The sequence below is a fragment of the Rhinolophus sinicus genome, chromosome 4 (genome assembly GCF_057876585.1).
Source record: "Rhinolophus sinicus isolate RSI-liver-muscle chromosome 4, RSI-T2T, whole genome shotgun sequence".
NCBI classification, from domain to species: Eukaryota; Metazoa; Chordata; class Mammalia; order Chiroptera; family Rhinolophidae; genus Rhinolophus; species Rhinolophus sinicus.
Window position 1 is genome coordinate 22267854 of NC_142504.1, and position 13779 is coordinate 22281632.

Below are 13779 nucleotides of genomic sequence, written 5' to 3' on the forward strand. Positions count from 1 at the left end.
CCTTAGCTACCTTCTGAGCACAGTGTGCAGTCCGTTCCTCAGGTATAAGCTGTCCTTCGGCTGGGCGATGTCTGATTAGATCCCATACCGTTACACTAACGGGGACCCGAGGACATGAGGAAGCCTGGTGCGAGAAGTCTGCCCAGTGACATGCTCCAGGATGGACAGTGACCAACCAAAGGAATCAGATCCTCTCCCAGCGTGTTTCCAGAGTAAGACAGCAAGAAGGCAGTAAAAGTACTGGGGGGGGGGAAGAAGTGTAAAAGCAGAGAGAAAAGGCAGATAGAAAAGATGAGGGATAAAGAGAACAGAGTGAGTAGAAGAGGGATCAGAGGACACCAAATTCTAGGGATCCAGTCGCTCCACTTCTCTAGGGTTCCCAGTGCCTGTGGTGGCCCAAATAACTGTTGGGGTGGGGCTCAAATAACTGTTGATATGATGACTGATAGTATACTGCATTCAGTTCTTTATGAGACCTGGATTGCTGCTGAGAATGGTTCTTGCATTTCCTTATTTTCCATGTAGCCTTGCAACTACCACACCCGACCTGAGATGACCTGAGTAGGTTCTGTCCTTGGTAATCATAAAGAACCTAATCATGATTCTCCCTGAACTAGCCTTATCTTTTTAAAAGATCATTGAGGGCAAAGGACTTAACATTTCTTCAAAGAAGATATACAAATGGTCAACAAGCACTTGAAAAGTTGCTCAAAGTCATTAGAGAAGTGCAAATCAAAACTATAAGGAGCTACTACCTCCTACCCATTAGGACAGCTGTACTCAAAAAAGTGATAGTGGAGATGTGGTGAAACTGGAACCCTCATACATTGCTGGCTTTGGAATGTAGGTGCAACCATTGCAGAAAACAGTTTGGTGGTTCCTCAGTAAATTAAACAGAATTACAATATGACCCAGCAATTCCACTCCTAGATATAGACACAAAAGAATCTTAAAAAAATAGGTGTGCAAATAAAAACTTGTACACAAATGTTCACAGTGGCACTGTTCCAAAAGTAGAAACAGCAAAAATGTCCATCCGTAGATGAGTGGATAAACCAATTTTGGTATCCACATACAACGGAGTATGATTCATCTATAAAAAGGAATGAAAAGCTGACACTGGCCACAACATGAGGAACCTAGAAAACATTATGCAAAGTGAAAGAAGCCAGACACAAAACGCTGCATATTGTGATTCCATTTGTATTAAATATTTATAGTAGGCAAGTCCATCAAGACAGAAAGTAGATCGGCGGTTGCCAGGGCTTGGGGAGAAACGGGAGTCACTGCTCAACAGGTACAGTTTCTTCTGGGCGTGAACTCGGTAGTGGCAATGGTTGCACAACATTGTGAATGCACTAAATGCTATGGAATTGTGTATTTAAAAATTTTGTTAAAATGGTAAATGTCATGTTATGTGAATTTTACCACAATAAAAAATATTATTATACATGTATTTCATGTGGTATGTTCATTTATTTGCCACATTTTATAGATATTCACTTCAATTTATGGTTAAGCCGGCAGACACCCCAAATCCTGTTCTTGCTCCAAGTGGCCTGGGTCTCAGATTATCCCTTCACTATCAAGGGTCCAGTCTAGGATGCATCACACAGACATCTCTCCCTGATATAGCAGAATCAGACCCAGGACCACTTTCACACAGGACTCTGTTGTCAGCCTATACTCTGTTATCAACATACAGCTCATTTTTGCAAAAAGGAGTAGAAAGTGAATCAATGGTATTTGTCCAGATTAATCTGACCCTAGACTAGCCTCTGAGTGAGCAAGAAAAGCTATACAAAATTTAGGTCCACGCAGACCTTTTACTTCACAATTTTAACATGAGATCAAAGTATCTTTAAAAACAATGATCCTGTAGGGGAGGAAAAATAATTTTCCCTCTATCTAGGATCTTGGCTGAGACCCCCAGTAATAAAAGATAGATTAAAAGAACAAAAACAAAAGTTTAATAACATGTATACTTCCTGTATACATGGGAGATGCCCAGGAAAAATTAAGTGATGGCTAAAGCCACCACCTTACATATCTTCTTCAGTTAAAGAGAAAAGAAGATTGGGGGGTGGGGGGGCAGTGGAGGGGAGTCAGTTACGAGTGGTTACCAGGAAAAGCAGTCAACAAGAGTAAGGTTGTTATGCAGATCTAAGTCCTTGACATCTCCATAGATAAGAGTTTCTAGAAACTTAGAGACATCCTTCTCTTCCTGGTACAGAGGGGGAGACACCCTTGCAAATGGAGATTTGCCTTATAAATGTAAATGTCTCTTACAAAAGGGTAACTTCTACGTGGTTTTCAGAGATTGTCTCTTGTTTGCTGTTTCTTAAAAATAACCAACCTAAAATAATCCTTATGCCAAAGAGGCATACTTTGGAATGGCAAATACTGCTCCCCAGCAATCCCTTCATAATAAGAGTCTATCACTAAGTGGACTAAGAAGTCATGGTGACACCATTAGAGAATCATTTCCTTAAAGACAGTAACCATAAAAGAATCTGTAGGTATATGTCACCAAGCTCTTCAATGCAATTAAATTTCCCAAGAGAAGAAAATGACAGATTGTCCCACTCTTGCTGAAAAAGATACAAAAGAAGACTAAATTACATTGTATGCTTCATAAAATATTCCAGAAGTGTTTTTTTTTTTTCAATCAGCAGATGGCACTGCCAACATATCATTCAAATTAAAAAGATGACAATGTCCATTTTCATTAATCTCTTCATTATATAGGAACTTTGGAATCGTTTATTAATTTTTGCATCAGTGTCATGCTTGGAATAAACTTCACTTTCTTGGTATTAGTGGACCATCTCCAGAATTCCGAAATCCTCAAATTTAATTCAATTATCACACAGAAAGGGCCTTTCACACATTAGCTTTATTATTATTAATATTAACTAACTAACATGGATTGGGTATTTTCTATGGGGTAGGCACTTTACTGGGCCTTCAAATAGGTTCTCACTTAATCATAACAAACTGAAAGGGTATTATTTCCTTTATACAAAGCAGAAAACTGAGGCTTAGGTAAATGATATTCTTTGCCGAAGTCACACATCTCTGTAAGAAACAGAAGCAGGGCTCTAAATGATGTATGTTTTCATCTAAAGCCCACACTTGAACCACATTCACCTCCATGTCACACCTATAGTCATAGTGCTATAGTGTGACCAGCATTTTGGGGGGAAAAAAAACACTTCAAAGACAGTCTCACTAGATGAATGTCAAGATAGGTAATCTTAAACTACGGAAGACGCAGATGACCCCAATTCACACCCTTTAAAAGCTAGGTTGATTTAACTCACAAATGCTGCTTGTATCCAGAATTCATTCAAAGCTTACAGCACGTTTGACCTTATTTCTGTGTTGAGAAAATTAAGAATGAAAAGTGATATCCCACTGAGTGAAATTGCTAGGACAAAGACCTTGAACAACATTCAGAATAAAAGGCAACCTGAAACACAGAAATGATGCAAACTCCACTTAGTGTGTGAATAAAAAGAAGCTAAATTATTGAGACAACCTGTCCAGTAGCAAAGAGAAGAAAAAGAAACACATTTGCATACTCAAATTTGACCTTTCCATGATCAGATATTTTTCTGAGCGGTTCAGGGGGAAAACCAGTGTTTTGTCTATTGTGACGCTATTCTGAGTAAAAGGTTAAATACATAATGCAAAAGTTGAAGTAAAACGCGTTATGACATAGGAGTATGCAGGCTAAATTGTTTTCTGATAGTCAAATCCTATATGTTGATTTATAAAGGTCACCTGATTTTTTTTAAAAATCAGCACAGTAAGGGTTTTTTCCTCAACCTAAAAAAACACAAATGTTAGTCATCTCTGAAGTAAAGATAAACTGGGGACTTGTCATACATAACCCAGCCCTCCATATTCCCATTTAATCATTTAATGTCACCACCTTTCAGGAGAAGATGGGACAATCCAGGGTCATGAACACTATTTTAATAAATTGAATCAGGTTTTCTCCCCAGGCACCCACAATGGACCCTAGTGAGCTAGTCTGGACAATGTTTCTCTGGTTTCTGATGTACCACAAAAACCAAATGACTCTCTTTACCAGAAGCTGCACCTAGCCATTGGCCCTTGACATTTTACCTTTTCATTAGCAAATCAGGACAGACCCGAGATGAGAGAAACTTCTCTCAGGGTTTCCCAGGACAGTGAGGCCCTTCTATGCATGACTGATAATATAAATCTCTTGGGAGGGGCGTGAGGACAAAAGCAACCCCAAGAGGTCCCAGCACACCCAAGCAGACCTTCTAATGTATTCATTCCTCACACGGCTCTGCCCACCCCCTAGCACTACAACCCATCAGCTTTCTTCTTTCGATATTATTTCTGTTATATTGGCCAAGCCTAACTCATGTCATATTCAAAACACAAGGACAATCAACAGAAAACAAAAGTCAATCACATGTCAGATAGTGTTGGACAACTACTACGTATGGGCTCAGAATTGAAGCAGTGCAAATGATACAGTAACACCTTGAACGTGACCACTGGTGGCCCTCCAGGCCTGTACAATTTAGTCTTTCCTCTTTGAGCAATAAACATGCAACCATTTGTATAGAATGCAAGCAGATATCTAAGTAAGCAGATGGAAGAAAGGAGTCAGTTTTCAAGATACTTTAAAACAAATTGGCTTTGCCACCAGTACTGAGAACCCAACTCTTATCCCCTATATCATTATACTCCCTGGGATCACCAAGGTCAGTCATATTGTTATATCTGATACTCATCTGGCTTTCTGAATTTTCAGTAATGTATTAACCTCATGATGCCCATCAGAATTATGAGAGGAGATAAGCGAAGGCCTCCATCACAGCTTGAGGAAGGAAGATGTTGTAGAGATGTATAGACTAAGCTTCTCTCTATAACTTTCACAGTTTTCCCCCAGGTGTAACCCTTCCATCACTAAAGGCATTCCTCTGCAAAAGTCGGAAGTAGGGACTGTTATCAAGAGGCAAACAAAACGAACTTTTGATATTTGTACTTGGATTCTAAGCCAGAGATCTTGTGGGCCCTTGATAAGCCAAGTTATATACACACAAGGCTGATATTCAACCAGTAGGCACTGATACCACCATTCCAGTTGTTAATATGTGGAAAAACTTTCTCCATGAGCTGCCAAAATTGCTCACCATCAAGTCCTCTTCCACACACATGTGGAGCACCCTTGTTTTCCCCTAGAACTCCCAGCCCCCACTAGTTAACATCCATTTGATTCATCCATACCTATGGCATATCAATTATTAAATACTTTGAATATATTCCAACAGTGTGTGCCAATGCATACACATGGGAAAATAAACTTAATACAACATCCACTGGGAGGACGGATTTTTCAGATTACCATTTTGCCTGATAATAAAAGGAAACATGCAATGGCCTCCATTCTCTCCAATGGTTTGTGGATACTTTGCTTAAACAAATGCGGATTACCTGGTAACTGTACAGTTAACACACAAATGTCAGAACATCCGTCCAAGTATGAAACAAATTTTTAATTTAAGATCATAAACTCTTTTGGTTCTTCACATCTTTATCAAGTGAACTTATATAATTAACAAATATTTAAAGGGAGATTTAAAGTTTCAGCTCATCAGAAGATCTAGAAAGACTCTCAAAGAGCTAGTCTGTTAAGTTCTTATTTATAACCTATTAGGATTATTCTGCTTTGAAAAACCCTTGGGTGCCTCTTACAGTTTTATCATTGATTAGGGGATAAAATAGCAAGATATGCAAAGCAGTTAGTATTGGTTTCTAATCAATGTTTTAGGAAAATGGATGCTATCGCCATAATATATTGTTTGTTTTTGCCATGGCAATGTGGATATGCAAATCTTGATGTCACAGATTCTTTGTACCACAACAGAAACATGTATAATTTTCCCTCCAAGTTCAAGTTCCACATAACTGTGCATTTGCTTGCTCTGTTTTCCCTTGATTGTAGTGACACCTAATGTCAGAATCAGAGAATATCTTCAGCTCAGCCCCTGTCAAGCTTCCTAACTGACTGGGCTCTTCAGGTTATAACCTCACCTGCTCAGCAGATAGAGTTCACTAGAATAACTCGTTGGGCCATGAAAAACATGACCAAAACTGAGTTAAATTTGTTTAAAATGAAAGTGGAATTATTACTTGAAACTATTTGAATCACAAATTTTCAAAACTGGCTGTTTCTTGAGAGAAGTCTCCCCTTCACCTAAATACATTATACCTAATACCTAATATACTACATCAGGGCATCTTATTGATAAAGAGTTTTCCTACTTAGTTTCTGGATTTAGTGGGCTCATTTGAATAACAGTTATAGGTATAAATAAGAAAACTAATATTTATTAGGAATTAATCAAATATCACTTTTTATATTCCTTTACTATCTCTTCCTAAAAAAGAGAGCAACTTGAACTTTATACTCTCTGTCTTATCTCCAGTAACTACAAGAGAGTCTATTCCAGACTAGGACATGTCTAGGAAGGTACTGTATACTTTCTGTCACTTTTCATGTTCGTTCTCATTTAATCTTCACAACAACTCTGTAAGATGGCCATTATGATCATTTCTATATATTTACACCAACACGTTGCTTGGGATTACAGTAGCTACTTATCCCGTATTTGAACTCAGACCACTTGGCCCTTGAGCAGGACAACTGGAGACTGGGAGCAGAGGGAAAATGGCCTCATGATCACTGTGACCATGATCAAGTGACTCCTATAAGTAATAAGTTGTCATGACAATTGTTAAGGCAATGATGAAAATGTTAGAGGGAGAATTATGAAATATGGGATTAAAATCAGCGGTTCCACAGTGTAGTGTGTAATTTAAAAAAAAATCCCCCTTTCATGTTCTTGCTTTCCCTCCAGTCAACCTGGGAGAATGAGTTCCCCATCCTTGCCCACCATGGGACCACTCTTCTAGCCATTAGAACCTATCTTCTCGTCTTCTCTAGGGCGCCCAATCTTAACCATTATGTTTGATGCCTCCCTTAATAGGAAAAAAAACACTAAATTTGGGTTCAAAAGATCTAAGTTTGAAACGAGGCTCTGTCACTGTGAGCTGGGGCAAAATCACTGGACCCATTTCAGGTTCAACTTAAAGTGGAATAAATGGTAACTTTCAATTCAAGATGGTAACCGGAGCCCACATCCTTCTAAACTCTCCCTTGAATATTGTAGGGGAAACATTTTTTCAACTCTTTGTAAACTACAGAAAGGTATACTTAGCCGAACTGAAAATTCAAGGATTCGCTCTAAAATAGCACAGGCAGGATCAGAGTGAAAGAAGGAATGATTGACCATCATCTAAAATATATAAAGGAATGCCATCAGAGGCATAAATGAAGGAACCCCTCTAGCAAGTCTGCAGCGATGCCTGAAAATAAAGCCAAGTCATGGGATGGTAGGTGGGAGTAAATTTCAATTCTGCTGGAGTTTTGAGAAAGTGCAAAAAATTTGGAGTCTTCATACAGTGGGGGTGCCATAAAGGTACCCACAGTGCAAATCTGGCAAAGAAACTGGCTAGGAAACTGAGGTCACTCCCAAGGTTTCATATCTGGCTGGACACACCTCTACAGAGGCATCTTACCTTACATATATAAAAACAACTTAAACAGAAAACAACTTAAAAACAGAAAAGAGGTTTATAATTGAAAAGTGTGACTGCTAACATTTTTACTGTAAATGGAAGCAATTAATAATGAATTGAATACTACAAGAATCAAACCAGTTAGAAAACACTTGATAAATTCTGGCCTTTGAGGAAGAGGCTAAAAAGATGAAAATTATGACACATAGATAATAATATCAAAAATCCAATATACCCCCCTAAAAAAAACAAGGTTTCCAGAAAGAAAAAGTTGAACAGAATGATAACCAATAACCAGCTCCCTAGTAAGAAAAATAATTTCTAGAAACTGAACACAGATTTGTCTGTTTACATTGAAAGAATTCATGGAGTTCTAGGCAAAATTAAAGAGTAGGAATTTATACTTCACAATATCTTGTCATATATATATATATATATATATATATATATATATATATATATATATATATATATGACTTAGATTGGCCTCAAATCTTTCGTCTACACTAAACAGTAAAGGACACTGTACACCAAATAGGTAGAACACTAAACAGCTACATCTAGAATTTACTGAATCACAAATAATTTAACATCCAAGCAAGCTCTTACTCACATGAGTTAAACAGAACGACATTCTAGACTTATACAGATCAGTACATATCACCCATGTATCCTCGCTGCAAAATTCTACAAAACAAACCAAAAAATTCCAATGAGAAAGACGTAAGAGAAATGTCAAGGCGAATGAAACCAACAAAAATAAATGTCAAAAAAGCTTGAAAGTTTAATTATGAAACAAGCGAATGCTAAATAATTTTATCAATTAGGATACTGCTGACTAAAAGTGACAGAAAATTTTGACTTAGCTGGCTTAAACAATAGAAAAAAAAGTTATTTTTATAGAACGAGTCCTAAGTCATGATGATTCCAAGGACAGTTAAAACAATGACTCTGATATTTATACACACACACACACACACACACACACAGATTCTTTCCTTCTTCCTGTCAGGCTCTTTAAAGTGCATCAACTTTGTCCTCCTTAACCACCCTCATTATATCAAGGTGGGTACCACAGTTCCATCTATTACATCCAGACATGATAGATAATCAAAAAGGGGCCATTATCTTTACATTTATTGATTTCTATTCATGACAAAAACTTTTCGTACATTTGCCTTCGTACTTCACTGGCCAGAATCATATCACATGTTCATGCTTACACCAACACTGGTTTAGAATGGGACCACCACAATTTGGTTAAAATAGACCAGAAGTTTTCAATCTCAACACTATTGACATTTGAGCTGGATGATGCTTTGCTGCAGGAGCTGTCCTGTGCTTTGCAGGGTGTTTAGAATCATCCCTGGCCTCTACCCACTAGATACCAGTAGCACCCTCTCCAGTTGTGACAATCAAAAATGTCTCTAGATATTGCCAAATACTGCTGGTTGAAAACCACTGGAATAAACTCACCAAGATTTCCCTCTGATGCTAGCTATAGGGCCCACCTCCTCTAAATATACAACAGCACAGAAATAAGGGAATATCGGAAGGATATCAGTGTCTTCCAGAAAAGAAGCATGTATGAAAGAAAAATAGTCTTAAGTAAGCAACCAATGGTATTTAGTACAACAATTCTTTAAAAGGGATATACAGCAAATGTAAACTATGAAATTAAAATCCTGTGTTACCTGAAACAAAACAGAGAGAACATGAATGAAGAGCTTTAGCAGGACTGAGGGCTGTTAGTATATTGGTCACTCCTCAAGCACACAAAATATCAATCTGTATTTACAAAATTATAATATGCAATTTAGTTGACTTGTAGAATATGTCTTTAAGCATGGATTTGCATTGAGGATTTGTACGTACAATATTTATTCCCTAAGGACCCTGACCAAGTATTGCACTTGGCTGTGTGAAGTAGAAGATCCTCTTTCAGGGAACATTCCTCTATCAACATTTTTTGAAATTATAAAAACAAAATGATTCCCTACACAAAGATATATAATTCCCCTAGAAACATAATTTATTGTGTGGCTTGGTACTTTCACATCTCCAGCTCGTGAATATAATTTAGCTTTTACAGATTAAACCATAGCCTTTAAATTCAAAGTTATGTCATTACAAACATTATATTTGCCATCTTAAGATTCTTCGTTCCCCACTCTCATGATAAGGCCACATCCACACTCTCTCCAGCTCTTTAAATGGAGCCGGCTGTCCCACACATCATCCAAGAGACCTTGAATCCCCAGACCCCACTGCCTATTCCTCTCCTTCCCTCGGTTCTGTGACTCCCTGCCTCTGCTTTCTTCTTCCCATTGTCTCTACTGCTCTCCATTCATTTGGTAACTATTTTTGGATTGGAGGCAGACTTGCTATGGCTGCCTCCCAACTCTGCACACTCCATTTTAATTTCACCCATAATTTCCAAAACAGGCTCTCCACAAACTGTAACTGGGGAAACTGAGTGGCCAGTCTAGGTCCCTGATCTCCCTCCATGAAAAGAAAAATGCTCTGCCTATTCAAGGCATAGAGACATTTTTATGGATAAAAGCAAAATGTTACCCCCACAGGCTACAGGGAAGAGCTTAACTGAAAGACTTGAATCTAATCCGAAAGCTACAGTCATGATTCTATTTAATCTTATGTGGCCCACAGGGCAAGAACCAAGGAATAAATCCCGAGTATATTCATATTGTGAAAAATAGCACATGTTTACAAAGTGTTTGGTTGTACTACTCTGAAAAAGAGACTTAAGATGCTTAAATAAAGAGTTGTTATTTTGCAATAGGAAATGGAACTATTCTTGACGGAGCAAGAATCTATAGGTTGCTGACATAACATGAGAGGCTTATAAAAACACTATGATTTTAAATGTTTGTTATAAAATAACACTGCTCAATAACAAATTCTGGAGATAGCTATTCCTTTAATCCAAAGAATCTTTTTTTCTAGAAACAAAAAATTTTAAAGTATTTTCTTCTACAGGATTTAACAAATAAAGACAGGTAAATGTTCTCTACAGAATAGTCTTTCTCTTTTATTTATTAGTTTCATAAAATTACCTGTTCTGAGATAGTACGATATTAAATATTATCAAAAATAGAAGGTCAGAAATATTGATAGAATTACACCATTTGTGTTAATAAAAAAATAGGAAGATATATACAGAGATGATAGATAAATAAATTAGATAGATAGATAGATAGATAGATAGATAGATAGATAGATAGATAGATAGATAGATAGGGACATGCTTGAATATAAAGAAATTATTTCTGGAAGAAGCCTCAAGAAGTTGATAATTATTGACTCTAGTTAGAAGATGCAGACTGGAAAGTGGGTGGGAAAGAGATCTATTTTCCACTGTCGACCTTTTTGTACTGTTTTTGTTTTCAATGTATTCTGAAATACTGACAAACTAAAACATAAACAGACAGATGGACACACAAATACACAAAGTGGATAGGTAAATCCTAACCCCAAATTCAATTTATGACTTATGTAACCAATTAATCTTATGAAAATATGGGTCACTACTCTTGAAAGAATTAACGCCAAGTGTGGACTATCGTGACTTATTAAAGAGCCTTTATTTAATTGGATAAATTACTATTCTGTTCCCAAATGAAATAGAAAGGACCTACAATTTCGTAGCTTGGAAATTTAATAAAACATTTAAAATAGATGTTTCTAAAGGAATGAATTAATCAGAAACAGTCTCAGAAACATAGAGGAAAAACTGAGGGTTGCTAGATGGGAGGGATGCGTGGGGATAAGGGGGAAGGTGAGGGGATTAGAAAGCACAGTCAGTAACCACAAAATTGCCACAGGGATACGAAAGTCAATTTGGGGAATATAATCAGTAATGTTGTAAAGATTTTGTAGGGTATCCGATGGACACTTGTCCCATTTGGGAGACCACCTTAGGGATGATGTAGATGCCTGATCACTGCACTGTACACCTGAAGCTGAACAATAATGAATGTCAAGTATAATTATCTATCTATCTATCTATCTATCTATATGGAAGAGGAGTACAGCATTAGGAATAGAGACAGTGGAAATGTAATAGTTGTGTGCGATGTCAGAGGGATAGTGGATGGGGGGCAGGGGGTTGTCACTGCGTGAGGGATATAAATGATAAATGTCTATTACATTGCTTTGTGCACCTGAAACTAATTAAAAAATGTTAAAAAATAAATAAGTAAAATAAAATAGATGTTTCACCTTATAAAATTGAAGAAAGGACTCTAAACAGAGACTAAAAATAGCATTGGAGATAATTTTTAAATAAGATTAAAATTATAATTGAAACTATCCTCCACTGAAATTTTCTTGAGCTTACCAGGTAACCAAGCACCTACAGGAAGATTAATTTTTAAAAATTAAATTAAAAAAAATTAAAATTTTAACTTAATTAAAAATAGTATGGTTTACAGAGATGTACCAACTGAAGCTGATGACAATTTCAACTATAATATTTTCCATGAGGACAACTTTGAAGGTGATTGCAGGCAATTTTATAAAAAGAGTAAATATAAGATCCCATTGAAAAAATAAAGACCACTAATACCAGAACAATCTTCAGAAAAATACCAGCCACCCAGTATCAGAGACAAGTATGGTTAAGAAACCAATTAACAAACATGTACAACGAATAATTTTTAAAATTTCGCCATAATGTGCATGAATGTACTTTTTAAATTTTTAACTTTTGAGAATAATGTTCAAGAGTACTCTTTGTGATCTACTATATAAGAAAACCAGTTTTAGCTGACAAATATATTTCAAAATCTTATTTCAAAAATTATGTAATTCCAATAGATTATGTTACCTCCTTTTACTCTCAAAGTTGTCCTGTTTTAGAGGATATCTTACATGGTTACACTGGTGGGTGGGAACAAATGATGTTGGTCAGCTCAGACATAGGACTTCGTTTCACTGCCTCTTAGGTACTTGACTTCTTTCTCATTCTCATCTCATTATCTATTAAAATACATTATGTGAGGAGTTTAGCAGGGATGTCAGAAGATTTTGAGAATTTTCTCTAAACCACTGCCTGTCACGAACAAGGTGAAAGCATTGCCACCCTCCTCTGTAAGAGGATCACTGCCCAGTTGTTGCTTTGCTTGGAAATTCTGGGTTTGAAATTCAAACTGTAAGTCAAGTTTCTTAACCTTCAGCAGAAAGAATTCTATTTGACTAGCATGTCCCAAGGAAGGTTCCCTTTGAGAGTCCTTTATAAGCAAGAAAGCACAACTTAAACGAATAAACAAGTCAGTGGTATAGTGCGAGAATACTACAACCTGGTTACATGGGGTTTCTCTCAGGATCACAAGCAAAGTTCAATTAAGAAAACTATAAATTTACTATATGAAATGAGAAAACCCCTACATCCCTCTTTATAGAACAAAATCCAACATCCCTGCTTTTAAGAGATGTAGTATAGGACTATGAAATGTCTCCCTTCTTAACGCAGTGAATCAAACCAGCGCATGTCTGAAGTTACAAGACGAGAAGCACACTCACCTTAATGTCAGAAGCAAGACAACCATCACCCGCCCCCCTTTAACAATGCATTTGTTAGTATATTGAGTAATTAGACAAAATGACTGATAGAGAGGAGGGAGGGAAGGAGGGAGAAAAGGGAAAGAGGGAAGAAGGGAGGGAGGAAGGAAGGAAGATTACTGAACAATAGGCTAGATTAGGGAACAAACGTATTCTGTAAAAGGCCAGATAGTAAATATTTCAGGGTTTGCAGGTTATTCAGTTCCCATGACAGTACTCAACTTTGCTGTCATAGTACAAAAGTAACCATAGACAATACATAAGGAAATGAACATGACTGTACTCCATCCACTAATCCTTATTTATAGACACTGAAATTTGAATTTCATGTTTCACATGTCACAAAATGTAATTCTTCTTTTGATTTTTCCCAATCATTTAAAATGTAAAAACAGTACTTAGCTCCCAGGTTGTACAAAAACAGGTGGGCCAGATTTGGTAACCCTCTCCTAGATCATTTTAACAGTAATTACTTCTGGGAAGTGAAAGTGTGTGTGTGTGTGTGTGTGTGTGTGTGTGTGTGTGTGTGTGTTTGGTGGGGTGCACAAGGAAAGTATTAGTGAAGGGAGA